The sequence below is a fragment of the Sorex fumeus genome, unplaced genomic scaffold, assembly GCF_029834395.1.
Source record: "Sorex fumeus unplaced genomic scaffold, SorFum_2.1 ptg000063l, whole genome shotgun sequence".
NCBI classification, from domain to species: Eukaryota; Metazoa; Chordata; class Mammalia; order Eulipotyphla; family Soricidae; genus Sorex; species Sorex fumeus.
This window is the reverse complement of record NW_026606120.1, coordinates 18,732,084-18,760,064: the sequence shown is the minus strand read 5'-3', so window position 1 is coordinate 18,760,064 and position 27,981 is coordinate 18,732,084.

Genomic DNA, 27,981 nt, shown 5'->3' with positions numbered 1-27,981 from the left:
TACCAAGGACAGTAAGGCAAGTTAGAGAGTGGAAGACAGTATTTGCTAGTTATACAAATATTTGACAAAGGTATTGTGTTGGAGAGTCTTTGCACCTAATTCTAGCAGGGGTGTGGAGAGGCTTTACCACAAGCATTTCTAAAATGTCAACTCAATTCTGTCACTACCCACTTTGAGATAGCATCAGATTCTGTCTCAGAAGACTTCCTCTACTTTCGACAAAAAACCACAAACTGTCAGTTTGTATTTATGTATGTGTCTGGGTCCAGTTACGCTCATGCTTGAGCATCAGTTAACCCAGACACAAGGTGGTCAGTCAAGAAAAAGCTTTATTGACAGGTTGGCAAGTTCGAAACTGGGAGACAACTGTCCTCAATATAACTAGTTTGTCTGACTGGTCGTAGAAGGAGGTTTTTGTAGGAAAAGAGACCAGAGAAACACATTTAAAACAAACAAGCAAACCTGGTTCGTAGGCTGATAAAACCAGTGTTCAGTCAGCCTCCTCCTGGGCTGTGCACCTGAGGCACACTCCAATTTTTCTGGAAACTTAAGCTAAAGGTTTATGAGTAAGGATTCAAGTCTGTTTTTATTTTGGGGATTTTGGGAGAAAGAACTAGAGGACCAACTTTCCTATCCAGGTGAGCTGCTAATTTTTAATTTGGATGTCAATTTATTTCTTTTGACACATTTCACATCAAATTGACCACAGACTGGAGGGCTACAGCAGCAAATCCAGATTGCTATCTATCTGTGCTTCCGATCTGTGCTTCTGATAATCTTTTTTAATTCATATTAAACCTTTAGATTCTTTGCTGAGGAGTCCACCCTTCCCTTGGGTGATGCTTCAGTTTCTGCACCTGGGTGGTGGTTCATTTTCTCTCTCTCCAGTATTTGCTCAGTATTTGCATTTCAAAGAGATGTGGTCCTCATGCCTTTGGGCTATGACTTCAAGGTAGGAGATTTCTTCTTTGTCTTATTATTTCCTAAAAAATCCCTTTACCAAGACTGGCTTCCATCCACATATATCTACCTGCAATTGTGCCTCAAGCATGGGTGGGTGAAGCCCTGGAGGGGTGTGAGCACAAAGGAAGTTTGTTGGTTTGGGATTTCCCATACCTCAGGGCCCTGTAGATTATTCCCTCAGGCCCTTTGATCTGGTTGGCACAGAGTCACTGTGGGGGCCTCTGGGCCACCCCCAGAGTATGACTTGGGGGACCCATTTCACTACACACACACACACACACACACACACACACACACACACGTGCTCTGCTTGCCAGCCTGGAAGCTTCCTGAAGGTTCTCCTTTGGAAGACTTTTATGATTGATTCATTAGCTATTGATTATTGAGCTCTGCCTCTCTAGCCTATCCCACAGGAAATCAGGGAGTAAGACTGGAAATTCTGCTTTCTGCTCAGGGTGCTTTCACCAGTAACCAGCCCCTAATCTCAGGTGTTTCCCCAAAATTTATCTTCACTAATATAGATCTATTAGGAGTAATAAGATTCATAATAAGTATAAATCTGTTAGGAGCACTTTCACTTAAAATGTGCTGAAACTTTCTCTGAAGTTGAGAACAAATCCTATATTCGACAAAAGATAACTTTCATTGCTCTTATCATTCAGAAAAATTTTAACTTCTGAGAACTGTGAGACAGAAACTGTGGATAAAGATTAACATATATGAGAGGCATATTCCAGTCATCTAAATGACCTGAGGTAATTTCTCAACCTATTTCCAACCATGTTTATAATCTGACCTGTTTCCTTCCTGTGCCCTCACCTTATCCTTCAGAGGGTTGCCTAGAACGCTACTTATAGGTGATTTTCACCTTTGGCCCCTTTGAAATATACCAGAGGCTCATAAATGAACCATATCACCCCAGGTTGAGAAATTCTGCTTTAAGGGTCACGGTCACGGTCCTCCCGTTGTTCATCGATTTTCTCGAGTGGGCCCAGTAACATCTCTATCGTGAGACTTGTTGTTACTGTGTTTGGCATATCGAATACATCACGGGTAGCTTGCCAGGCTCTCCTAGAGGGGTGGAGGAATAAAACTCGGGTCGGACATGTTGGCTGCATGCAAGGCAAATGCCCTACCACTGTGCTATCGCTCCAGCCCTTTATCGCTTTAAGAGGGGAAAAATCTGAAAGATCCCAAATAGGAGTTTGGCACCTGATTTCATGGCAGGGATCTCTGAAGACTTGGTAGAGGTTGCCTTTGAAAGAGCCATCCACGTGGGAATTACAGGGCATCACCCCCATTGCCCTGATCTCCTTATCTTTTTTTTTTTTTAAAAAAAATCTGTTTATTATGAAAGCACCATGATTTATAAAGTTATTCATGTTTGGGTTTCAGACATACTATGTTCGAGCACCAATCCAGCACCTGTGGTCTTCCTCCCACCACCAGGGCTCTCAGGCTCCCTCCTCCCCCACGACCTCCACCCCCATCTTCAGTCTGCCACCATGACAGATACATTTTTAATTTTGGTTGTTGACGTTTCGATTGCTTGCTTTTAGTGTTGTTGACTCTGTGGTTTGGATACTTAGCTATACCACTTCATATCTCTTCTCAGTGGATATGTGAGAACTTAACTACGCAAACTCCTGTTTCTCCTACCTCTCTTGGGACATTAGAAACTAACTAACCATTCCTCTCTCCTTTCTGATATCTTGACTGAGCTATTTAAAGATGTCATTTGAAACCATGTGACAAGGCTCAGTCTTTCTGAGTCTTCTCATGAGTAGAGAAAGTAGACATATGATTTATAATTTTTTTCACTTTTCTCATATCAATCTGTTTGATGCTTGTCTAGTTATTTGAAGAACCCAAAGGGTCCAGAATGTTTTCCTTATAAATTACAACATAGTAAGGCTCATATACAGAATATGTAAAGTGTTCCTAAGGAGAAGGAAATTGATAAGGAGAAACATGAATAATGAATAATAAATGTCCAGAAGCATAGTATATTTCTAATAAAAGTATACACTCACATGATTTCTTAACAAAATTGTTAGCAGCACTTACCAAAGCTAAATATATGCCTACCCTGTGACCCAGATATTCTCTGTAGGATGTGCCTAACAGAAGTATGTATAGAGGTTTATCAAGAGACAAGCATGTGATGTGTGTGATAACTCTACTTATGAAAATCAAAATTTGAAAACAGACTATTGTCAACCTGGTGTGTAATGTTTATGCCAAAGGTGGTCTGCTAATACAAAAGAATCCCATTGGGAAGGTGCATGTAGATGCATGTGGTATATCTACGTGCTACATGTGGAAAATTGAGCAGATCTCATGAACATAGAGTTGAACCAAAGAGACCAATACTTTAGTGTCTGAGTCATGGTTGCATTTGCAACACTTTAGAAACCAGGCAATCCTATATATGTCAAGAGTAACAAAACTATTGGGATTTGGGTGACATAGTGATTGTGAAGGAGTTGTTGGGGGCATTTAGAGAGCTGTTTATGTTGGGCTTAATGACCAAGGGTCTGGTTGCATAAGTGCATTCAATGGACATACATTTATGGAGCTTCAAACTTGTTGGTTCATGCACTGCTGTTCACACTATACTTCTGGAAGCTACCTTTCTCCTTTAGGGTAATTATTGTACCTTCAAGACTCTACTTTCATGCAGGAGAGATATTATCTTTGGCAATCTTTACAAAATACCTGTCTCTTCTTAGTTCCATCTCAAAAACAGAAGGTAAAAGTAGGAGTGTAGCAAGAGATTGATCTGTAGCTCCCCATAAACTCGAGTCACTGTAGATATAATGTGTGACTGATGCACAAAAGTAGCAGCTGTCACCCCCCTAAGAAAGTTGTTCCAAAGCAAGATGGTTCTAGTAGTGATTAATAGGATTTAATGTTTTCTACACAGCACAGAACCTTGGCTCAACAAAAATGAGCTATATGTATTGTTACAGCAAAGACCTGGGGTCTCCTGGGCACCTATGAACACACTGTTCAGGCTACTGGTACTAGATTCCAGGACAGGGCTGAGATCAAATGAAGCTGAGGACTTGGTCCCCAAACCCAGTCAGGAAACCCTACTTATAATTTCCTCAGAACTTTCTTTAAGGGAAATCCCCTAACCTAGAGATTGTTTAGAGCCAGTCAATCTGTTTGGTTACAAACTCCCTGACCCCAGCAATACAAGGGAGAATTCCTAACTCCTGACTCTAATGCAATCTGTCTGCAATGGCCTTCCTAAGGTGGTGATAATAAGCATCTCCCCCATCATAGGTCATGCACCACTGGTCTTTGCTAGATATGCGCCACCTTGATGCCTGTGCCCCAGAAGACACCAGGTATTCATGCACAGACAAGGGGTCCATGCTCAGTTCCTGAAGCTGAGCACAACGTGTTTTAATAGCAGACAAGGAAGTTGTCAGATTGAACGGCTGTTTTCAACTCTTTAAAGTTGCAGGAGAGTTTAAGACAGCTGGTAAACTCCCTTCAGAGAACCCAAGGGAGAAATGACTCAGGCTGTCCTCTGCTGCCTCCCTCCTTGTCCACAGGCCGTTTTCCCACAACAAGACTTAGGGTAAAAGTGTTCTGGCCTCTTGTAAATTTCTGTTGCTCCAGAGCCAAAGAAACAGGTGTGTAAGAGAGCCACCAATGACAGAGGTCCTGAGAAGACATGGCCTGACAGTCACCTATCCACTGGACCAACAAGTCCTACTTTCATTTCCAGGGACACAGAGGAAGGCAACAAGTCCCAAGTGCTTCATTTAAGTCCCAGCTTCTGCCTCAGAATGCTTTAGGTATCAGAGTCTTGTTCCACAGTTTGATGTATAAAACACAAGTCTCTCTTATTAAAGTTGTAGTTGCCCATTTGGCTCATTTTCCAGATTGGCCCACGTAGCAGTCACTCTGCTGACCCACCCTGTGACTGTAATGTCATTGTTCTTTTTATGGTGTGACAGAAAAAGGTTTGTGATCAGTCTGGAAATCCTTATAAACCTGTTCCTGTGAGATCGATCAGCATGGGAGGTGGTGAGGCATATTCATCTTTCCAAAAGGGTCTCCCTGATGTGGCCCTCACTTGTTACGCTCCTTTCTATCTGCTTTGCCATTCACCCTCAAGCAAGTCTTTGAACCTCACTCTCTACTTTTAGTGGAGGGAACAAACAAGAAGACATCTGAAAGTCCCAACTCTTCCAAAAAGGATGCAGGAGAACAAGGTGCAAGAGGAATCCATGTCCCACATTTGAGAAAAATATAAGGAGATCAACCTATTAGTTTTTTCCTTTAATTTTCGGTTTTGTGAATGCTCCAGAACCAAGATGGGGGCTGCCTTTCCACTGTGCTCAGTCTCAAGAACCAGACTCTGCTGAAACTTGGCCTCATTGTAAAGAGCAAACTGGAGTCACAATTTGAAATTTTATGGTTCTGTCCCTGGAATCTCAATTATTTTAAGACCTAAAGACATGAAAATCATTGGATATGGGCTGGAGCGATAGCACAGCGGTAGGGCATTTGCCTTGCACGCAGCCAACATGGCCGACCCGAGTTCGATTCCTCCGCCCCTCTCGGAGAGCCCGGCAAGCTACCGAGAGTATCTCGCCTGCACGGCAGAGCCTGGCAAGCTCCCCGTGACGTATTCGATATGCCAAACACAGTAACAACAAAGTCTCTAATGGAGACGTTACTGGGCCCGCTGGAGCAAATCAATGATCAACAGGAGGGCCTTTACTTACTTTACTACTACTTAATGGAGAGTTCACTTCAGGATATTGTATTAAAATGAATGATATATGTGTAAAAGAGTAGATTATGTCTAATAGTATGTGCACTGTGACATACACATACCACACAGATACATGTAAATTAGCAAAACTTAATGATGGGAATCAGACATTTCTTCATTTTTTTGTTTTGGGGCCATACCTTTCATTGGTACTCAGGGAATTTTGCAACATCAGGGTTTGAACTCATGTTTCCTGCACGCAAAAAGAAAATTCAGCTCTTTGAGCTTTTTCTCCAGTCCTAAGACATTTTTCTTATCTTCATTTTATAATTTTCCCACAAAGCATAAAGGTGTGTGTATGGGGGCAGGGGGTTGGGGCCACACCCTGCAGTGCTCAGGGCTTACTCTTAGCTCTGTGTCCAGGCATCATTCCTGTTGGCACTCTGGGAACCATATGGAGAATCGGGGGTTGAGCCTGGGTCAGCTATAAGGCAAAAGCCCTATCAGCTGCACTATCTCTCTGGCCTCAACAAGGCAGAGGTTCTAATACTGTCATTTCACTTCAAAACAACAGATCTCACTGTGACCTTAGGACAAAATTCCACTTGCAGAACAAGGTAAAAAGTCTCTCCCAATGGTTCCAGGAAAGAAATACCTCCTGCTCTGACCCCTCACTTCCTTTAAAGCGCCTGAAGGGTCCTGGCTGGTGGCAATCTAGCAAACCTCTAGTTCTGCTCTGCATTGTTGACATTTGCCTATCAATTTCCAGATCCATCATGGCTCTGAAAACGGATTTTCTATGCTGAAAGTACAAGTGATATGACTGGAATTGGGGAGGTCAGGTTAGAAGAATGACCCATACAGGATGCTCTCACTCATCTGCTTAATATAGAGTAATTGGACTCTGGAATGCAAGGTATTTCGTAAGGGATACCTTGGTTACCTTTGAGCCCAGAATCATGGAGGGAGAAGGACAAAGAGGAAAAAAATCTTGTGACAGGTGTGAGGTGCCCAAATGCTAGTTTAGTTCTCCAAGCCAACAGGAACACATGAGTAGGAACAACCCATACCATGAGGACAGTTCCCAAGATGATGATCTTGCAAGCTGATATCTATAGTTTTCTGGGTCTGGGGTGGTACTGGTTGGGGATGTGTGTCCCAGTTTGGAGTTTGTTCTTAGAAAGTCAACTAGGTGAGAGGTGGTTGGGATTTAAACAGTCTTTGTCAGGGCAGAAATGCCCTGTAGGGGTAGGGGGAAGCCAGTTAGGGTTTGAAATTCTTTGAGAACTTTTCCGCCCTACAGGGAGTCTTGTCAGTGCAATATGGCACCACAGCATGACAGAAGTCATTTCTCACTCCAAAGACTTTTTCACTGACAACTGGCAATATATATTTAAGAAAATAATTCTGACATGGTGTTGAACATCTTGCACTTTCTCCTGGGACCTATAAATATGACTGGATCTGACCTCTTGGAGTTTTTCCTAAGGAATCATGATAGCATATAAAGCAGAAGAGAGGTTGTCCTCCTGCTGTACTTTCAGTAACATTGTGTTCCCACTAAGGAAGGTCTGTCTCATAAAAAAAAAAAAAGGAAGGAACAACAAGAACCTCATTTATTGCAGGTAGAAGTATGCAAAATAGAATGCAAATTCAAGAATGTTTTCTTCTTACAAAACTGAACACATTTTGACTTATGGTTCAATTGTTGTGTTCCTTGATGTTTACTCAAAGATGTTGAACATGTAGTTTCAAACCAAGACCTATACCTGGATGTTTATAACTTTATTTATAATTGTCAAAAGGTAGAACAATCAAGAAGTCCTCCAATAGTGGATAAGTAATAAACTGAGGCAGATCCAGACAATGAATTATCATTTATCACTAAACGTGTGGCTTGATAGAAAGGATCTTCAAAGACATAAGAGAATCTAACATTCTTACTACTAAGTCTAAAAAGTCAATCTGAAAATACTGCATTTCAACTGTAAAGTAATTCTAGAGTGATTGTCAGGTGGAGCATGAGACATGTTTAGGACAGTATATTCTGTATAATTTTACAATGGAGGACAGATATGACAGACATTGACAAATTTCACCAAATGCACACCAAAAGTGAACCCAAATATAATTCATGATTTTTGGATGATAGTGATGTGCCAGTGTAGTTTCATTTTTTGTAACAAATGCTCTATTTTGGTAAAGATGTTGGTAATGTGAGGAGGCTCTGTGTGTATACTGTGTGTGTGTATTCCTGTGTGTGTGTGTGTGTGTGTGTGTGTGTGTGTGTGTGTGTGTGTGCGTGCCCCCATGTGTGTGCTTAGGGACTGGAGCAAGAGAGATTTCTGCACTGGCCAATTTTGCTGTAAACCTAAAACTGTCCCAAAATAGCACAGCGGGTAGGGCATCTGCCTTGCACGCAGCCAACATGGCCGACCCGAGTTCGATTCCTCCGCCCCTCTCGGAGAGCCCGGCAAGCTACCGAGAGTATCTCGCCCGCACGGCAGAGCCTGGCAAGCTCCCCGTGACGTATTCGATATGCCAGACACAGTAACAACAAAGTCTCCAATGGAGACGTTACTGGGCCCGCTCGAGCAAATCGACGATCAACGGGAGGGCCTTTACTTTTACTTTACTTCAAAAAAATCAATTTGAAAATGAAGCCTGAGAAGGGGGAGTCCTTATGCAGTTGCCTACGTTTCCTCTGGAGCAAACAAGGGAGCTGCCAGGGCTGGTAATGTCGACTGTGTTGCAGAAATGAGCTATGCTGGAGCCACACTGTGCTTGCTGCCACCCCCCCCCCCCCCCCCCGCAGGGGACCTGAGGATCCCTAAGTGTTCCCAGGGCTTTTTCTCTTTTTCTATGGACAACATTGCTGCATTTGATGTTTATTTCACAGCAGTGCCTTGTTTCCCAGGTTGCTGTCAACAGAAACAAAATAATAGGTATGAAAGTGTCTTTAGATCTTCAGAAGAAAACCACCCCATAAACCCAAGTCATTACCCCTAATGAAATGATTCAGAACATCTCTCTCCTATTCATTCACTTCATCAAATAAAACATAATATCCATTCTTTGCCTTGCCAACTCCTCCCCACACCTTTCTCCTCCCACCTCCCCTCGAGAAAATGCATGCCTGGTTTCGGTTATTTATGGGATAGAGAGTTTATATTTGTTCTCACAGGGTCTTAAAGGATGCTTTCATTTTTATCAACTTTAGAACTTCCCAGGTAGAAATCCAGGAGGACTGTACCGCCCCCACCTTCTTGTTTCCTTAAGATTGAGGCATCATGGTATTCAATGCTATTGATGGCTAATGGCACTATTTTCCAACATTGGATTCTCAATCAATTGGATTGTTTCCCATAGAATTTGAACTATATGTTTTATCTAATTATTGCTATTTAACTTTTTTTTTTAATTTGGGACACTATCCCTAACAGGAGAGTGGATTAGCCCACCACCACTGGATACTTACAAAATACTAATCCCTGACATGAATTTAATTCATGGGTAGGTGCCAATTTATATTGATTTACTTTGCTGTTATTATTTAAATTTATTTTATTCATTATTTTTATTTTATTTTGCAAATGGTCTTAAATTGCAGTATTGCTTGGTAAAATAATGAGTAGTAAAATATGAAGCCTGTATCATAAAAATATAGGAACCACTTAAACCATATTACCAAATAAAAATAATAATTAAAAAACCAAATTAATTGGTGCATTGGAAGTGAATTTTTAGGTTTCAAGGAGAAAGTTTACTCTTGCTAGCAATGCCATGATGTGACTTTTCTTAAAAAAGAACGCACTCATTTATTTCTCTCCCCATACAGATGACTTTATCTCAGTACATACAGAGTTGTGTCTTATTGCCAGAGACCTCGGCAGAAATGTTATGAAGCTTCAGTAATTTCAGCAGGGAAAGGGGAAATCTGAATCTTACCTGTTTGCCCTGCTTTGAGTCTCATTGTTTTGTAAACACTAACTATGGCCTGAAGATACCTTCAGCAAATCTCCAAGGGGAATGTGTCTGCTCTCCACAGGCCACAGAAGCAGAGTTGGGGATAAGTGTAGGGCTTTCCAATTGATTTGTTATTCATCTATGGCAAAGAGTTGTTCTAAACTTTCCATAAATAATAATATCTTCTGGGCTGGAGCAATAATAGCACAGCGGGTAGGGCATTGGCCTTGCACACGGCCTACCCAGGTTCGATTCCTCTGCTCCTCTTGAAGGTCTGGCAAGCTACTGAGAAATTCTGCCCCCATGGCAAAGCCTGGCAAGCTACCTGTGATGTATTTAATATGCCAAAAACAGTAACAACAAGTCTCACAATGGAGATGTTACTGGTGCCCGCTCAAGCAAATCAATGAACAACTGGAAGACAGTGCTACAATGCTAAGAAATATTCCAGAAAACACAACAAAATACCCGGGTGTCAATTTTTAAGAAATAAATGTCTCAGTGAGAAAGAAAATACCAACTGATAAATGTTATATTTCTACCAGAGTGCCCTTCTGGGGAGATCTTCTTCCCTCTGCATTTGTCCCCTCTCCTTGCCTGTTTATAGGATTCCCCCACAGTGTGTGTGTGTGTGTGTGTGTGTGTGTGTGTGTGTGTCTGTCTGTCTGTCTGTCTGTCTGTCTGTCTGTGTGCTGTATGTATATTTGGGGGCAGTGTATGTAAATCATATGATTTATGTGTAAGTGTATATGTAATGGTATGCATACAAATATGTTTGTGATACATGGATATTTCATGTGCTGTGTCTGTATCTGACAGTGTATTTTAATCTTGAAATTTTTACAAGCAATGAAATCTCCAGGCGTTAAGCTTAGGTTACTTGAATTGCCAAAAGCCTGTCAACCCTTGTCAACAGACTAATAAACACACAGATGTCCTTCATATTCTTTTGTGTATTTTCGCAAGAATTATTTTGACTTCAATCCCTATTGAATAATTTTTTTCTGTTCTCAATTCCATCAAAATAGGTTAGAAGATGGTAGGATCATTTTGTTGTGATTTATTTTTTAATTTGGCACAATATTACAGAGATTCCTATATACTATTTTATGTACCTGTAATTTATTCCTGTTATTACTTAGTAACAGTCTATCATTTAAATATAGCATAAAGTGTCGGCCCATTGCATTATTGAAGGACTTTGCTTGTTTCCAGTTTGGTCTGTTACAAATGAAGCTACAATGAATATTCTTATACAAGTCTTAGTGGACATGTTTTTACTTTGTGGGTGGAGATATATATGGCTAAGTGGAATTCTTGCATCTAAAGATAGTATATATTTAATTCCCTAGATATTGTCTGTTTTTGTCAATAATTGTTTTCCTTTCACACTCCTCCAGAAATCTATGAAAAAATTGCAGCTGCCTCACACCCTCACCAACACTTGCCTTGTTAGTCTTTCTTTCTTTTATCCATTTTAGTAGGTTCTGATGGATGCACTAGTAAGCAGTCATAGAAGAGTGGGGTGGTGATAAAAAGATAACCCCTTTGGCCAAACCAGTCACAAGTAGTTCCAATAATCATTCCCTCTTATAGTGGAAAAAAATGGCTCAGAATGTTTAAATTATGAGCCTGTGAATGATGGTTACAAATTTCATGTCCTAATCTCCATCAACTGGGTATCACATAAAGTCATTTAAATGCATTTTCTTATTTAATCCTCCCAGTGACATACAGAATGTAAAATTTTTATTTTCTTGTGTTTATTTATAACAAATAAAAATTGATATTTTTATTGTTGCGACCATAACAAAGGGAGTTCTGATCTCTGTAGGGGTCTCTATTCAGTCTACCCAAGGTCACATGGTCAATACAATACAAACCAGAGCTGTTGTGGTCTGAATCCCATGATCAAACCATCCTTCCTAAATGTCCCGTTAGGCAATTGGCTGCTGCTATCTGATCATGAAGAAAAATCCTCTGTAGTCCTTGTTCCAGGGTCAGGTCCATCATTATTTACAAGGATTGGCTGCTCTTTTCTCAGAAAACCTAATGTGGGAAGTTGACTTTTCTGTTTCACGGGGGTCTTCCTGCAACCAAAAGAGAAATACTTTTTGCTTTTAGGAACATTTGAGGAACTGCAACTTTAGCATTCAATTTAAAACATTTCTAAATATTTCTCATCACTCTGACTAAATCCATTGAGGATTTGAATAACTTGATACCTGTTCTCATTGCAAAATATGTGTCTATGTTGCTTGGCATTTGCAAAATGAATATGATTGTGCTAAATCCAGCATTATGGGAACTTCAGTATGTAAAGCATCAAAGAGCATTCTGTGGTTTGCAAATGTCCATAGAAAAGCAGTAGTCTTGTTTTATTTAAGTTCTGTGCTCCTTAATTTCCTTGACACCTCATATACTGTCAGAGGAACTTCTGGATTCTAACAAAATTCTTCAACTATTTGTGCCTCTTCCCCCAGTGTTCACTCTATTAAATATCAATCACACTTATGAATAGCAGACTAGCTTAGAATTGAATTGCCACTAGAGAAGTACTTCAAAGAGATCCACTAAGACATTTCAAATGATGTTTGCTGCAGTGGCAATATTATTAAAATAAGGTAACACTTCCCAAATGGCAACATGAATGAAGTTCGGGAATGCTTTAAATTGTTGGGGAGTAAATAGATGTCATAATAGACGCCATAATTTATTTTAATGCTGATGAGAGAGATTATGGGCTGGAGCAATAGACAAGCAGGTAGGGAGTTTGCCTTGCACGTGGCCGACCCGGGTTCGATTCCCCCATCCCACTAGGAGAGCCCGGCAAGCTACCAGGAGTATCTTGCCCACGTGGCAGAGCCTGACAAGCTCCCCGTGGCTTATTGGATATGTCAAAAACAGTAACAACATGTCTCACAATGGAGACGTTACTGATGCCCACTCGAGCAAATTGATGAACAACAGGAGGACCCTGTTACTGTGCTACAGTGCTGATGAGAGAGCAGAAAGAAGATCATGAGATGTTCAAACATTGGGATGGGATCATCCTCAAGGATTCAAGTGAGGAATGTGAATCCTGTGAATCCTTCTTAGGAACTGATAAAGGTCTTGAAAGGAAGAGGTCAGGAATGGTCAAGACAGGAAGAAGTATGGAACAGACCCAGAGAGATAGTTTGGTATAAAGACCAAAGCTAAGAACCATATCTGAAAACTTGTATTATGCATTTCAGTATTTAAGTAAGAACTTGAGGATAACATGGATTTCATTTTTCACAGAATTTTAGTTATATTCTAGATAAAATTTCTAATGCATAAACCAGTACTGTGTTTATGGTTTTTGGAATGATATTTCACCATTTGAGAACCAAACTACTTAAGCTGAAAATAATCTCTAAACCAATAAAATCAATATGTGTGTATATGTATTAAAGCTAGGAGGAATCTATTTTTATTAATTTGAATATTTCTAAAAATGCATTGCTTTATTCAGTAATTAAATTTAATCAACCAGTTGTTTTTAAAATTAACTAATTGTTATCTAAATAGAATTTAAAATATAATGAATAAACAAGAGCAGAAATTTTGTTCATTAGAAAAAAGAATTACCCTAATGGTGTTTTTAATCAGAAGGGAAAAATACTCTTTTAAAGTTTTCTATTTTGTTTTTCTTTGTTTTTTTGTTTTTGGACCATACTTAACAGTGTTCAGTGCTTACTCCTGACTCTGAGCTAAGGAATCACTCCTGGCAGGGATCAGGGAACCATATGTGATACAGGGGTCCAACTTGGTTCAGTGGTGTGCAAGGCAAGAGCTCTACCCACTATATATTCCAACCCCTCGGGCGTTTTTTCTATAATTAAAGGATTAATCTCCTGAAAGAAATCATTGTTGAATTAACCTGTCATGTCAGCCAGTAGGTGTTTTTATTACAGATATTTACCAGAGATTCAACTTTCCAACACGGTGGCATCTTAACAAACTGAAACCTGCAGATTTTTTTAAAAAAATAAAACTTGCCAAACAACCATCTGATGTGCCTGGAGGAATTGGAAAACAAATAAACTGTATTTTTTAAGGCCAAAATTTGAATTAGCATTTTTAAAAGATGGTGTGATTTATAATGTCCAAGAAGCCCATAGAAAGCAATTCGAGGTCATGAGATCTCAGTGGCAGAGTGAGAGATGTACTCGATGCAGGAAGAGTCTCTGGGCAGATGAAAGTGTGGCATTTCCTTGTGGCATGGAAGCTAATATCGGAACTCATCATGGTCTTGAAAAAGTGAAGGATGTTGCATGTAATGTAATTTCTTAACATTGACAAATATGTGTATTTAATATATAATGCTTTATATATAAAGTTGATTAGTATATAATATTTATATATATATATGTATGTACATAATGCTTCTGATCAGTGATGAAACAGCATTAGGAAATGGGTTAAATTTTAAGTGAGGACCAAACCTGCCTCTAGTCAACATCTGTGAGCACATGGAAGGTGTGTCACCAGTTTTAGGGCACCTTCAGGTTCAAGTAAAATTCCCCAAGTGTTTCACTGGAGCAAACAGGACCATATCACTTGTCACTTGTCATCCCGTTGATCATCGATTTGCTCTAGCGGGCACCAGTAACAACTCCATATGTCCCTGTCGCGTGCTAGCATAGCCCAGTGGCGTATTGGGGAATCTTTCAGGGTCAGGGGAATGAGGCTGATTATTGTTACTGTTTTTGACATATCAAATACGCCACGGGTAGCTTGTCAGGCACTGCCTTGCAAAACAGAACCTAAAGCTACTAAAACACCACCGAGACTAATGACGTGCCTTGGTGGTAATTCTTTTTTAAACTCCACTAGAAACGGTAAAACTGTGAAGTTCTGTACCTGCCTTGGGCTGATACTGGAAATTGGCTACTATAGCATCTCCAGTATCTCAGTTGCCATGGAAACTTCTCCCATTTTCAGCTGAGGTTTACATACGTTTCCACTCTCTCACTGGGATGGAGAATTGAATTGATAGGCTGATCCTCCACTTACTCCAAATCTTGCCTTTCATTGTGCTTGGGGTCCTTAGTCAAAGACAGGAACCCAGGACAGCTGTGTTTGTTCCTGGAGCAGGATAACTGCAGCTGTCCAAGTGCATCGCCATCTGGACTCAGCAGGGAATCACACAGCCAGCCTGAGTCCTCTTAGAAACCCAATGGGGTTCAGTTGTGCAGACACGTCAGTCACTTAATGGTCTTTCATGTAAATGTGTCAGTGTTGGACACAGCAACCAATAAAGCACAAAGTACCTGCTGCTCCTCAGTTAATAGTAAAATTAAGTAAAAGGAGAGATTTGGGGTCCATAGGTGCTGAGTAATTCCTAAGTTCCTGCCTTATCCATTAGGTGATGTCAACAACTCATATTTATCCATATTATTCATGTTTAAATGAATGTTAAAGAATTAAAACTGGTCATGAGAGGGGAGAAAATCAGGATTCATGAGAGGAAAGGGTGGGTGTGAGGAATGGATAGAGAGGGGCAACAAGGTAATGGATGATGATGGATAGAGTGTGGATCTTTGGTGGTGAGAGTGAAGTGGTGAATATACTTGTCAAGGTGTGAAACTGTCATCATGACTCATACAGTGCTGTAGACTTTAGCTTCTTCAACTGAGCTGCCAGGCCAGTTGGCATAAATAAACGTGGAGGTCACAAAAATTTGACAACAGTTAAACAAAAATTTGTCAACAAAATAAAAATTTGATTTAAAATCAACCAAGAGATGAATCCATGATGTTTCTGGCAGCAATCACTCACATTGCATTTATAGGGTGAAAAGGGGTCACAAGTAGAAAATGTTTAAGAAGTCATGGTTGAAACCAATTTTTCCTTAGTTCAAAAAAGTTTTATAAAATATTGGGGCCAGAGAGATAGTATAGTGGGTAGAACACTTGGGGCACTTGCCATTGCATACAGCCAACCTGGGTTTGATCCCCAACATCCCATATGATCCTCCAAGCACTACCATGAGTAATTCCTGAGCACAGAGCCAGGAGTAATATCTATGCATCACCAGGTATGTCCCACCACAGAAGGAGGAGGAGGAGGAGGAGGAAAAGGAGGAGAAGGAGAAGGAGAAGGAGAAGGAGAAGGAGAAGGAAGAGAGGGAGAGGGAGAGGGAGAGGGAGAGGGAGAGGGAGAGGGAGAAGGAGAAGAAGAAGAAGAAGAAGAAGAAGAAGAAGAAGAAGAAGAAGAAGAAGAAGAAGAAGAAGAAGAGGAAGAGGAAGAGGAAGAGGAAGAGGAAGAGGAGGAAGAGGAAGAGGAAGAGGAAGAGGAGGAAGAGGAGAACGGAGAGGAGGAGGGAGACGAAGAGAAAGAGGAAAAAAATCCCAATGACCTCATGGAAAGCTTTACCAAAGGAAAGAGAGAGACAGGGATAAGGAGAAGGAAAAGGACAGGGACGCAGACACCGACAGAGAGAGGACTATAAACTTGACAAATCTTTTGAAGAGTTGTTTTTCTCCCCCTGGCTGTGTCTCATAGGAACCTGGAGCCTGGATACTTCCTGTCTGCCTGGGCCAGGACACACCTATTCCTGAGAGGCCATATTCACATCTAAGGGCTGTGGGAACACAGCAGGCAGGTACATGGCCAACCTCAGCTCTAAGGTAGATACTGGGGGTCAAATGTTCACTTTTCTCAGAGAAGTGAAGGGGAAGGTTCCAGCAAAGTGGACCTCTCTGGAGAGATGCCTGGAGCAGAGGCCAGCAAATCAATGACCACACTTGAAAAACTGCTTTCCAGGGCCCTCACTATTGTGGAGGGGAGAGAGGGGGAGAGTCAGATATGAGACTTCCACATCTATTCCCAGTGTGTTCTCACTTCTGATGCTTCCTTTCCCATTTGAGACTGACATTCTCTCTCTCTCTTTCTCTCTCTCTCTCTCTCTCTCTCTCTCTCTCTCTCTCTCTCTCACACACACACACACACACACACACATTCACATCTGGATGCTCAGAGTAGGTGTGGGTAAAAAATAGGAAAGGTCATTGAACACTTGGAGTAAAGCCAGTTCTGGAAGACCAAATTCCAGGTGCTGAGGTTACATTATATTAGATCAAGGCTGACAACAAGAAATTGGGGCTGACATTTGAATGGGCGATGGGGGATGAAATGGGCAAAGAAACACACATAAAAACGATTTTCATACTTTCAACTTTTTTGCTTCACTTAGACTTATTATTTCTTCCAAAGCTGAGCTCCTCATAAATAAAATAAAAATAAAACAAGCTCAGAAGCTCTGCCAGTAACTGACTTACTTCTGGGTTCCCTAGAGCATATGGAGAAGGAAACTAATGACAAGCACTGCTCAGAGATGCTAAGGAGCGGAGCTTCGGATAGCAATTGCTTTTCACATCAGAGTGAGATTTACATTCACTTAGGAGCCCCCAGAGAAACTCCCCTAGTCTCATTTGGCCTCTTGAAGTTCCTGGCAAAATGTCTCTGACCAGATGCAAATGTCTCAAAGAGGGAAGAGAAGCAGGCTTTGTTTTCCACAGTGACTTTAAAATCAATCAAATTCCTAGTTTTCTTCGTATGACTCACTTCACTCAAGCTCATGTTGGAGGATAGACTGGTGTGTCTGGGGGTGGGTTCTTGCTTCACAAAAGCGCATTTGAATGTTACAATGGGCCCCCAGTGAGTCGGGTCAGCAGACATTGTACAGATTGTTCTTGCAACTCATGAGCAGGAGAGGGTAACACTGAGGTCTGGTACCCAGGAGGACAACAGTCTGGTGACCCAATTTTGGATAAGAAAGATTGAAATCCAGTTTGTTTGTCAGTTGAGCCAGTGCCGCCTCTCTTATCTCCATGGAGCAGCTCGGTGCACTGTTGTCACCTAAGCATGACTCGTGACAACTCTACTATAAAGCTGTAGAAATAAAAACAGTGTGGAGTCTTTTTTTTCATTCCAGTCTATCCTAATCCCAGATCAATAGAACAGAATTGAAAGTCCAGAGATAAACCCTTAGATTTGTAGACAGTTCACCTTTGACAAAAGAGTTATGTGAAGTGGAACAAGGAAAGTCTCCTCAACAAATGGTACTGGGAAAGCTGGATAACAACATTCAAAAAAAGAAACTGGAACCATATTTCACACTATTCACAAAACTTAACTCTTTAATCCACAAAAGTGGAGTAAAGGCATTCAGATTAGATCAGAATACACAAAATATATTGATGAAAATGTATTCAGAACTCTCCAGAAAATGGACCTCGAGGTGTCTTCATTGATTTGAATCTAGAGACCAAGCCAAGAAAAAACAGAAATAAACAAAAGGGATTGTGTAAAATTAAAAAGGTTCTGCATGGTAAAAAAAAACTCCGGATAAAATTTAAAAACAACCTACTAAATGGGAGAAAATATTTGTACACAATACATCAGATAAACACACCCTAACATTGGCTGGGATGTGACAAGAAAGGGTGTGACCACATAGCAGTCACTGTTGGGAAAGCTATGTGTGACCAGTCTCTGTGGAAAGCAGTATGGAGACGTCTCCAAAAAGTGAGAATAGAACTTTCATACAACCCAGCAATGCTACACCCCCAAACACAAGAACAATTCAAAATTATACTTGCAAACCTATGTTCATTGCAGATCTTAATCCAGTTACCTAGACATGGGTACAATCTAAATGTCCAATGATGGATGGATGTGTGCGTGTGTGTGTGTGTTAGGTAAGGAGATGTGTGTCTGTTTGTGTGTGTGTGTGTGTGTGTGTGTGTGTGTGTGCGCACGCAATACTATGCAGCTGTTTTTTTCCTTTTTGGGTCACACCTGGCAAAGCACAGGTGTTACTCCTGGCTCTGCACTCAAGAATTACTCCTGGTGGTGCTTAGGGGATCATATGGGATGCTGGGGATCAAACCTGTGTCACCCATGTGCAAGGCAAATGCCTTACCCTCTGTATTACAGCTCCAGCCCATGCAGCTTTAAGATAAGATGGAATCATACAGTTTGCTGCAATGTGTTATACAATGGGAGGGTATCGTGTTCAGTAAAATAAATCATAAGGACGACAAGTGCTGGATGAACCTACTTATCTGTGAAATGTAATGAAACAGAAAAGACAATTGCGATCAATAACAACCCTCGGCCTTGGATTACAATATTGAGAATAAACTCTGGGGGGAAAGGTGGGGGAATGATGATGACATTAGACATAGGGACAATAGTGGTGGGTTGAGGACACTTTATTGGTTGTTGGGTGCCAATACATTGTATATCAATACCGTATATATGGAACTAAAGTGGAAGTAATAAAATTAAATAAACTATAATAAAATTAAATTTAAATATATAATATAAAAAAACAAGAAATAAAAGAGATTGTTGCTCAGGGGTGAGTGGTGGGAGTCGAGGCAGGTTGAGGGGGAGGACTCAGAAGTTCACTATTATAGATGTTGGGTGTTTTTATTCACCCTCCAGCAAACTTTATCAGGTTGCGGAAATTTCTGTCTATTCCTACTTTGCTGCAAGTTTTATCATGAGCAGATGTATTTTGCTAAATACTTTTTTACTGTGTCTATCAAGATAGTAATATTGTGGGGCTGGAGAGAGAGGCCAGAATATCATAGTAATGTGCTTACCTTGCACACGGCTGACCCAGGTTCCTCTCCAGCACTGCATGTGAGTGTCCAAGCACAGTATTAGAAAGAAGCTCTAAGCACAGCTTACTTCTTACCTCACCTTACTAGGCGAGGCCCCAAACAAAACCAAAATAAAAAAAAATAAGTAATCAGATTGAAATGTTTTTTAAATTGCGGGTGCTGACTTGTCCACGGGAAGCTGTTAGAAACATCTAAAATAATTCCAGAGAGTGTGTCCTTCACTCAGTTTTTCCAGTACTGAAAACTAACACACACTGACAAAGATGTAGTCAAACCCAGAGCAGTTCAGCATCGAAGAATGCTGAATTTCTATTACAGTTTAATAGCACTGTCCTCCTGTTGTTCATCAATTTGCTTGAGTGGGCACCAGTAACATCTCACAACAAAATTGTGAGATTTGTTATTAGTGTTTTTGGCATATTGAATATGTCACGGGTAGCTGGCCAGACTTTGCCGTGTGGGCAAGATACTCTTGGTAGCTTGCAGGGCTCTCTGAGAGGCGCGGAGGAATCAAACCCGGGTCAGCCATGTTGGCCGTGTGCAAGACGAACACCTTAACCCGCTGTGCTAACGCTTCATCCCCATTTCTGTTACGGTTTAATTGTCTATATATTTCCTTCATCCAGTTTCAGTTCTTTGATAGCACACATTCTTGATCATTATAGTTACAGAAGTCTTGATATCAAGTCAATTGATTGCTCCTACCTTATTTTTTCAAATTAGTCTAACTTTTCTAGTTGCTTTATCTTTTCCATATAAATTTTAGATGATCACGTTTACATTCATATAAGGCAGACTTAAGTATTGCTAGGATTTTAATGGAAAGTTAATTAAACCATCTAGTTCATGATTATCAGATCTCTGTCAGATTATCTCTGTCAGATTATCTGTGTCAGATCTTTCATTATTATTATCTCTGTCAGATCTTTCATTTCTTTCATCATCATTTTATAGTTTCCAACATAAAAATTCTCCACCTGTTATATTACACTTAAGTATTTCATTTTGTTTGCAAAATTGTAAATGGCATCATAAATTTTATCTTAGTTGCTACATGTTCTTTGCTAGTATGTAGAAATAGAATTAATTTTGTAGTGTTCATCATGTATCATAAGACTTTACAGAATTTATTAGTTGCTTGCAGTTTTTTTTTTAAAGATTCCTTGGGATATAGGCAAGAAAGTCATTTGAAAATAGAAGCTTTATTTCTGATCTACTGTAGCACTGTAGCACTGTCCTGTTTTACTGTCCTCCCATTATTCATCGATTTGCTCAAGCAGGCACCAGCAATGTCTGCATTGTGAGACTTGTTGTTACTGTTTTTTGGCATATCAAACATGGCATGGGGAGCTTGCCAGGCTCTGCTGTACAGATGGGATACTCTCGGTAGCTTGCCGCATTCTCTGAGAGTGATGGAGGAATCGGACCACGTGCAAGGCAAATGCCCTACCTGCTGTGCTATCGCTCCAGCCCTTCTGATCTACATATCTTTTAATTTATTCATTGAACAGGTTAGAATTTCCAAGACTATAATGTATCATAGAATGAAGTTAACATCTTTGCCCTGTTACGATTTTAGGGGGAAACATTTAGTATTTCATCATTAAATGTACTGTTAACTATAGGATTTTGTAGATGCTTTTAATCAAGTTGAGGAAATTCCCTTTCTATTTCTTAGTTTTATTATGAATAAATATTAATTATGGTAAAGTGCATATTCTGTATTGATATATACCATCATATTTTTATTTTTCTTTAGTTTATAAATTTTTATATTGCATTGATTGATTCTTCTCTGCACTAACTTATTTTTAAATATTAAATTAGAATCACATCCCTAAAAAAACACTTTGTGAAAAGTATATATTTGCTGAATTCTATTTATTAATATTTGTGGGTAAGACGTTTGCCTTGATGCAGCCAACATGGTTGACCTGAGTTCGATTCCTCTGCCCCTCTCGGAGAGCCACTGAGAGTATCTCGACAGTAGGGCAAGGCCTGGCAAGCTACCTGTGATGTATTCGATATGTGAAACACAGTAACAAGTCTCACAATGTTACTGGGTCCGCTCGAGCAAATCGATGAACAACGGGAGGACAGTGACAGTGCAATATTTTGTTAAGTATTTTTATATCTATGGGTTGGAGCAATAGCACAGAGGTAGGGAATTTGCCTTGCACACAGCCAGCCCGGGTAAGCCGGGTTGGATTCCTCTGCCCCTCTTGGAGAGCTTAGTAAGCTACCAAGAGTATCTTGCCCGCACGGCAAAGCCTGGCAAGCTACCCGTGGCGTATTCAATATGCCAAACACAGTAACAACAAGTCTCAAAAATGGAGATGTTATTGGGCCCGCTCGAGCAAATCGATGAGCAACAGGAGGACAGTGACAATGATTAATAAAAAATTTTCCTAGGGCCAGAGAGATAGTATGGCAGGTAGGGCATGCACACAGCTGACATGGGTTTGATCACTGGCACCACACACAATCCCCAAGACTTGCCAGGAATAATTTGTAGTGCAAAGCCAGGAGTAAGCCCTGAGACTGCCACATGTGGAATATGTATATATAGATATATACTATATATGCATGTATATGTTTTTCTCTAGTTTAAATTTTTATAATGTTTTAGTATGGCAGTAATATTGACATCATAAAATAAAATGGAAAGTGTCTCTTAATTTTCTGAAGAGTGTATAGAACTGGTGTGAAATCCTTAAATATTTGATAGATTCTCTGGTGAAGTCATGTGGGTCTGAAGGCTTCTCTTTTATGGGAGTTTTGGGAAGTCCATTTCCTTAGTAATTACAAAGCTGCCTAAACTGCCCCGCCCCTTTCTCCTTTTTCTTTCTTTTCCTTACCTTTCTCTCCTCCCCTCTCCCCCTCCCCTCCTCTTCTCTCCCTTCTCCCTTCCTCTCCTTTTCTTTCTTTTTTCTTTCCTTTTCTTTGTTTTCTTTAGGTTTCTTTTCCTTTCACTGGGTAATGTGATTTACTGCAATGTTCAAACTGTTGCTTTATGCTTGCAATGCTGCTTCACCAACTCCATCACCAGGGTGTCAGTAACCCTCTGCCACTGCCTTGTGTTCCTTCTTTAATCCAGCCCCTTTGCGGCCTCATTTGGCTGCTTGGTTGACAGTATTGTGGAGTTTGTTTCCACTGGGACTCTCTAATCTCTTGCTTTGTTCCTTTATACTCCTCATATGAGTAGGATAATCTAGTAACAAATTCTCGTTTTCATATCGTGCGGGATGTGGAAAATTGTGCTTTACAAGGAAAAGGACCATTTCGTAAAAGATGTCAGGTATGTGTGTATAGATATGTGTGCAGAATTCCCTTGTACATATTTTAATTTTCTACTGATATTCCTTTCAATTTCTGATCTTATTTAAAATTTGCCAAATTTATTGACCTTTTCAAAGAACCAAGTCTTGGTTTCGTTGGTTTCATTTCTTTCATTGCTTTCAGTTTAATTGAATCCTGTTTTTATATAACAAAGATAAAAACTAAATTATTTGGTTTTCCTTTATCTTGTTCAAGTTTATTTGATTTTTTTTTCTATGTTTTCTATGCAGAGGATTCTCTATTCCAATATACATATTTTGTGCTGTAAAATTTCCTCTGGACATAGTTTTAGTTGGTTTATATTTGGATATATTAAATTTTTATTTTTATTTACTTCAATGCATTTTTATTTCTTTTCAGACTTCCCTCTTAACAACAGATTAAAGATATTACTTAATATCCAGACACTTGGAAATTTCCTGTTATTGATCTGTTTTTGATTTCTGATTTGATTCTATTATAGACAAAATACATTTTCAGTATTGAAATATCTGAAAAATATCTTAAAATTTCCTTTATTGTCTAGCACATTATAGGTCCCATAGACTCTTATTTATTTTCATGGGTTTGTTTTATTTATTAATTTATTATAGTTTAGGTAGTTTGTTTGCAAGAGTGTTGACATTTGTGGTGTTGGTAAAAAATGATATATAGCACTTTATAGTCAAGACTCTATGGAGAGAGATTTGTATACAGTACCAGAAATCTCTTTCCATAGATTCTTCAGTAAGGATAATTATTCTGTATTGTTGGTGGAATGTTCCAGACTTCTGATTAGGTCCTACTGATTAATTGTTGATTATCTCTATATCCTCGTTGATTTTCTATTTGTAATTTTAACAGTTTAACAGAGAGGTATGAAAATTTCCAATTATAAGTGCATATTTATTCATTTATCCTTTCATTTTTTCATTTATCTTTTTCATTCTTTTAATTAATTTGTGGACTCTTTTGCATGCTTTCCTTCTGGCTGATTTAGTGCATACCCATTTAAGATTGCTGTATTCTTAAAGATTAGTTGGTTTTTTCTCTTTGGTGATATTCCTTACTCCTTACTTTCCTTTTCTTAATTTTAAGTCTATTTTATCTGCATTAATAAAGCTGTTCTTCTTTCCTTTTCATTGTTTGTATGATTCATATTGTTTCCTTGAAATTTTACTTTCAACAAGCCTACATCATTTTATTTGTAGTTGAATTTTTTAAAAATTTTTATTAGTGAAACTCGGGTCGGCCATGTTGGCTGCGTGCAAGGCAAAAGCCCTACCGCTGTGCTATCGCAGCTGGAGCGATAGCACAGCAGCAAGGCGTTTGCCTTGCACGCAGCCAACATGGCCGACCCGAGTTCGATTCCTCCGCCCCTCTTGGAGAGCCCGGCAAGCTACCGAGAGTATCTCGCCCGCAGGGCAGAGGCTGGCAAGCTCCCCGTGACGTATTCAATATGCCAGACACAGTAACAACAAAGTCTCCAGTGGAGACGTTACTGGGCCCGCTCGAGCAAATCGATGATCAACGGGAGGGCCTATTAGTGAAACACCATGAGGTACAATTGTAGATTTACAAATTTTTGTGCTTGGGTTTCAGATATACAATGATCAAGTACCCATCCCTCCACCAGTACCCATTCTCCACCACCAATGATCCCAGTAGCCCTCCCACCTCCCCCCCACCCCCCACCCTGCCTCTGTGGCAAGGCATTCCCTTTTGTTCTCTCCCTCCTTTTGGGTGCTGTGGTTTGCAAAAGAGGCATTGAGTGGCAATCATGTTGCATCTATAGTCTACTTTCAGCATGCATCTCCCATCCTGGGAAGATCCTCCCAACACCCTTTACTTGGTGCTCCCTTTTCTATCTGAACTGCTTTTTCCCCTAGCATGTGTGGTTGGCCTCCAAGCCATGGAGTTAACCTCCTGGTACTTATCTCGGCTATTCTTGGGTGTTCATCTCCCATTCTGTTACTTTATATTCCCCAGATGAGTGCAGTCTTTCTATGTCTGTCCCTCTCTTTCTGACTCATTTCACTTAGCATGATACTTTCCATGTAGTACCACTTGTATACAAATTTTATGACTTCATCTTTTCTAACAGCTGCATAGTACTTATTGCGTAGATGTACCAAAGTTTCTTCAACCCGTCATTTGTTCTCGGGCACTTGGTTTTTTTCCAGATTTTGGCTATTGTGAGCAGTGCAGGAATGAACATAGAAGTGCAGATGTCATTTCAACTGTATTTTTTGCCTCTCCGGGATATATTCCTAGGAGTGGTATTTCTGGGTCAAAAGGGAGCTGAATTTCTAATTTTTTGAGGATCTTCCATACTGTTTTCCAAAAGGGCTGAACCAGTTGGCATTCCCACCAACAGTGAAGGAGATTCCCTTTCTTGCCACATCCGCACTAACACCAGTTGCTTTTGTTCTTTTGGATGTGGGCCAGTCCCTGTGGTGTGAGATGATATCTCATTGTAGTTTTGATCTGCATCTCCCTGAAGATTAGTGATGTAGACCATTTTCTCATGTGCCTTTTTGCTATTCGGATTTCTTCTTTGAGAAAGTTTCTATTCATTTTATCATCCCATTTTTTGATGATGTTGGATGTTTTCTTCTTGTGGAGTTCAACCAGTACTTTATATATCCTTGATATCAACCCCTTGTTGAACGGGTATTGGGCGAATATCCTTTCCCATTCTCCTTCCTTTCTCTTTCTTTGTGAGTCTTGCTAGTGGTTTATCTATCTTGTTTATTTTCTTTAAGAACCAGCTCTTGGTTTCATTGATCTTTTGGATTGTTTTCTTGGTTTCCATGTCATTGATTTATGTTCTGGGCTGGAGCGATAGCACAGCGGGTAAGGTGTTTGCCTTGCACACAGCCAACATGGTCAATCCGAGTTCGATTCCTCCACCCCTCTCGAAGAGCCCGGCAAGCTACCAAGAGTATCTCGTCTGCACAGCAAAGCCTGGCAAGCTCCCCGTGATGTATTCAATATGCCAAACACAGTAACAACAAAGTCTCACGATGGAGACGTTACTGGGCCTGCTGGAGAAAATCGATGAACAACGGGAGGACAGTGACAGTGACAGTGATTTCTGTTCTAAGTTTTATGATCTCTTTCCTTCTGCCTGGATTGGGTTCCTTTTGTTGGTCCTTTTCCAAGATCTTGAGCTGTTAAGTCAAGTTATTTATGTGGGTCCTTTCTTCCTTCCTGAGAAATGCTTGCAGAGCTATAAATTTTCCCCTTAACATGGCTTTAGATGCATCCCATAGGTTCTGGTAGCTCATGTTTTCATTCTCATTTGTTTCCAGGTATCTTTTGATTTTGTCTTTGACTCCCTTCATAACCCACTCGTTGTTCAACATTGAATTGTTTAATTTCCAGGTGTTTGATTTTGTTTCCTTGTCTGTATGTGATTCACTTCTATTCTCAGTGCATCATCGTCTAAAAAGATTGTTGATACTATTTCTACCTTCCTGATTCTATTGAGGTATGTTTTGTGGCCTAGCACGTGGCCTATTTTGGAAAGTGTTCCATGTGCACTGGAGAAAAATGTGTATTCTTTCTTTTGGGAGTGTAAAGTCCTCTGCAGGTCTATAAGCCCTCTCTCTTCTATTTCTTCCTTCAGAGCTAATGTTTCCTTGCTGATTTTTGTTCTTGTTGATCTATCCAGAGGTGATAAGGTAATGTTGAAGTCTCTGGCTACTATTGTGTTGCTAGCAATGTCCTCCTTAAAATCTGTTAGCAGGTGTTTTAAATATTTAGCTGTTCCCTCATTAGGTGCGTATACATTTAAGAGTGTGATTTCTTCCTGTTGTACGTATCCCTTGATAAATAGAAAATGGCATTTGCTGTCCCTTCTAATCTTTTTCAACCTGAAATTTATGTCCTCAAATACTAGTATGGCAACCCCAGCTTTTTTGAGGGAGCTGTTTGCTTGCAGGATTGTTTTCCATTTTTTAACTCTGAGTCTGTGTTTGCTCTGACTGTTGAGATGAGTTTCTTACAGGCAGCAGAATGTTGGGTTCTGTCTCTAAATCCATTTTGCCACTCTGTATCTCTTAATTGGTGAATTTAGACCACTGACATTGGAAACATTATTATTATGGGGTTTTGTGACATCTTTCTGTAAGGGTCTGTTGTGCTTGTAGGGTTAGTCTTGTCTTACAGCAGCCCGCCCTTCTTTTAGGTTTGGTTTTGAGTCTATGAAGTTTCTGAGCTGCTGTTTATCCACAAAATAGTGTACCATTCCTTCAAGTTTGAGTGAGAGTTTAGCTGGATGAAGTATTCTTGGTGAAGCGTTCATTCCATTGAGTCTTTTGACTATATCCCACCATTGCTTTCGGGCTTGCAGGGTTTCCTCTGATAGGTCTGCTGTGAATCTGAGGGGTGCTCCTTTGTATGTGATTTCCTTCTTTGACCTTGCTGCTTGCAGTATTGTGTCTCTATCTACGGCATCCATGATTCTAACTATGATATGTCTTGGAGTGTTTTTGTTAGGGTCTCTTTTAGCTGGCACCCTTCGGGCTCCTTGAATCTGAATGGCTTCATTGTCCAGCTCTGGGAACTTTTCAGCAATGACTTGTTTAACCATGACTTTTTCATTGAGATTGTTTCCCTGACCTTCTGGTACTAATGATTCTAATGTTGTTCCTCTTGGAATCATCTCCTAGGACTCTGAATCGCTCTAGAGCGATTTTGAGGTCTCTTGCCATTGTTTGTTGTTGCCTGTAGGCTTGGTGCAGCTGATTTTCCAGCTCACTGATTCTGTCTTCAGTTGTGGCCATTCTACTGTTGAGGGCACAGACTGACTTTTTTATTTCATCTACCAAATCTTTTATTTTTGACATTTCTTTGCGTAGCTTTTCAATTTCTGCTTTCATTTCTTCCTGTAAGGTAAAGGTAAAGGTAAAGGCCCTCCCGTTGATCGTCAATTTGCTCGAGCGGGCCCAGTAACGTCTCCATTGGAGACTTTGTTGTTACTGTGTCTGGCATATCGAATACTCTCGGTAGCTTGCCGGGCTCTCCGATTCTTCCTGTAATTTCTCAATTATTTCTTTCATGTCCTCCTTTAATTTACTGAATATCTGTCTGACTGTTTCATTGAGTTCATTGAACGTCTTCATTACTTCATATCTGATTTTTTTTCTCAGAGAGGTCCCTCAGGTGAGTAGCACCAACTGAGGCCTCTGGACTCTTTTCATCATCCTCCCCTGGTGGTGGGGATTTGCGTTGTTTCTTCATGTTGGTGTGGAGTATGGATACTGAGATGTTACATGAGATTGCTGGGTATGGATAAACTACCTACGGCCACCGCCAGCTCAAAATTAA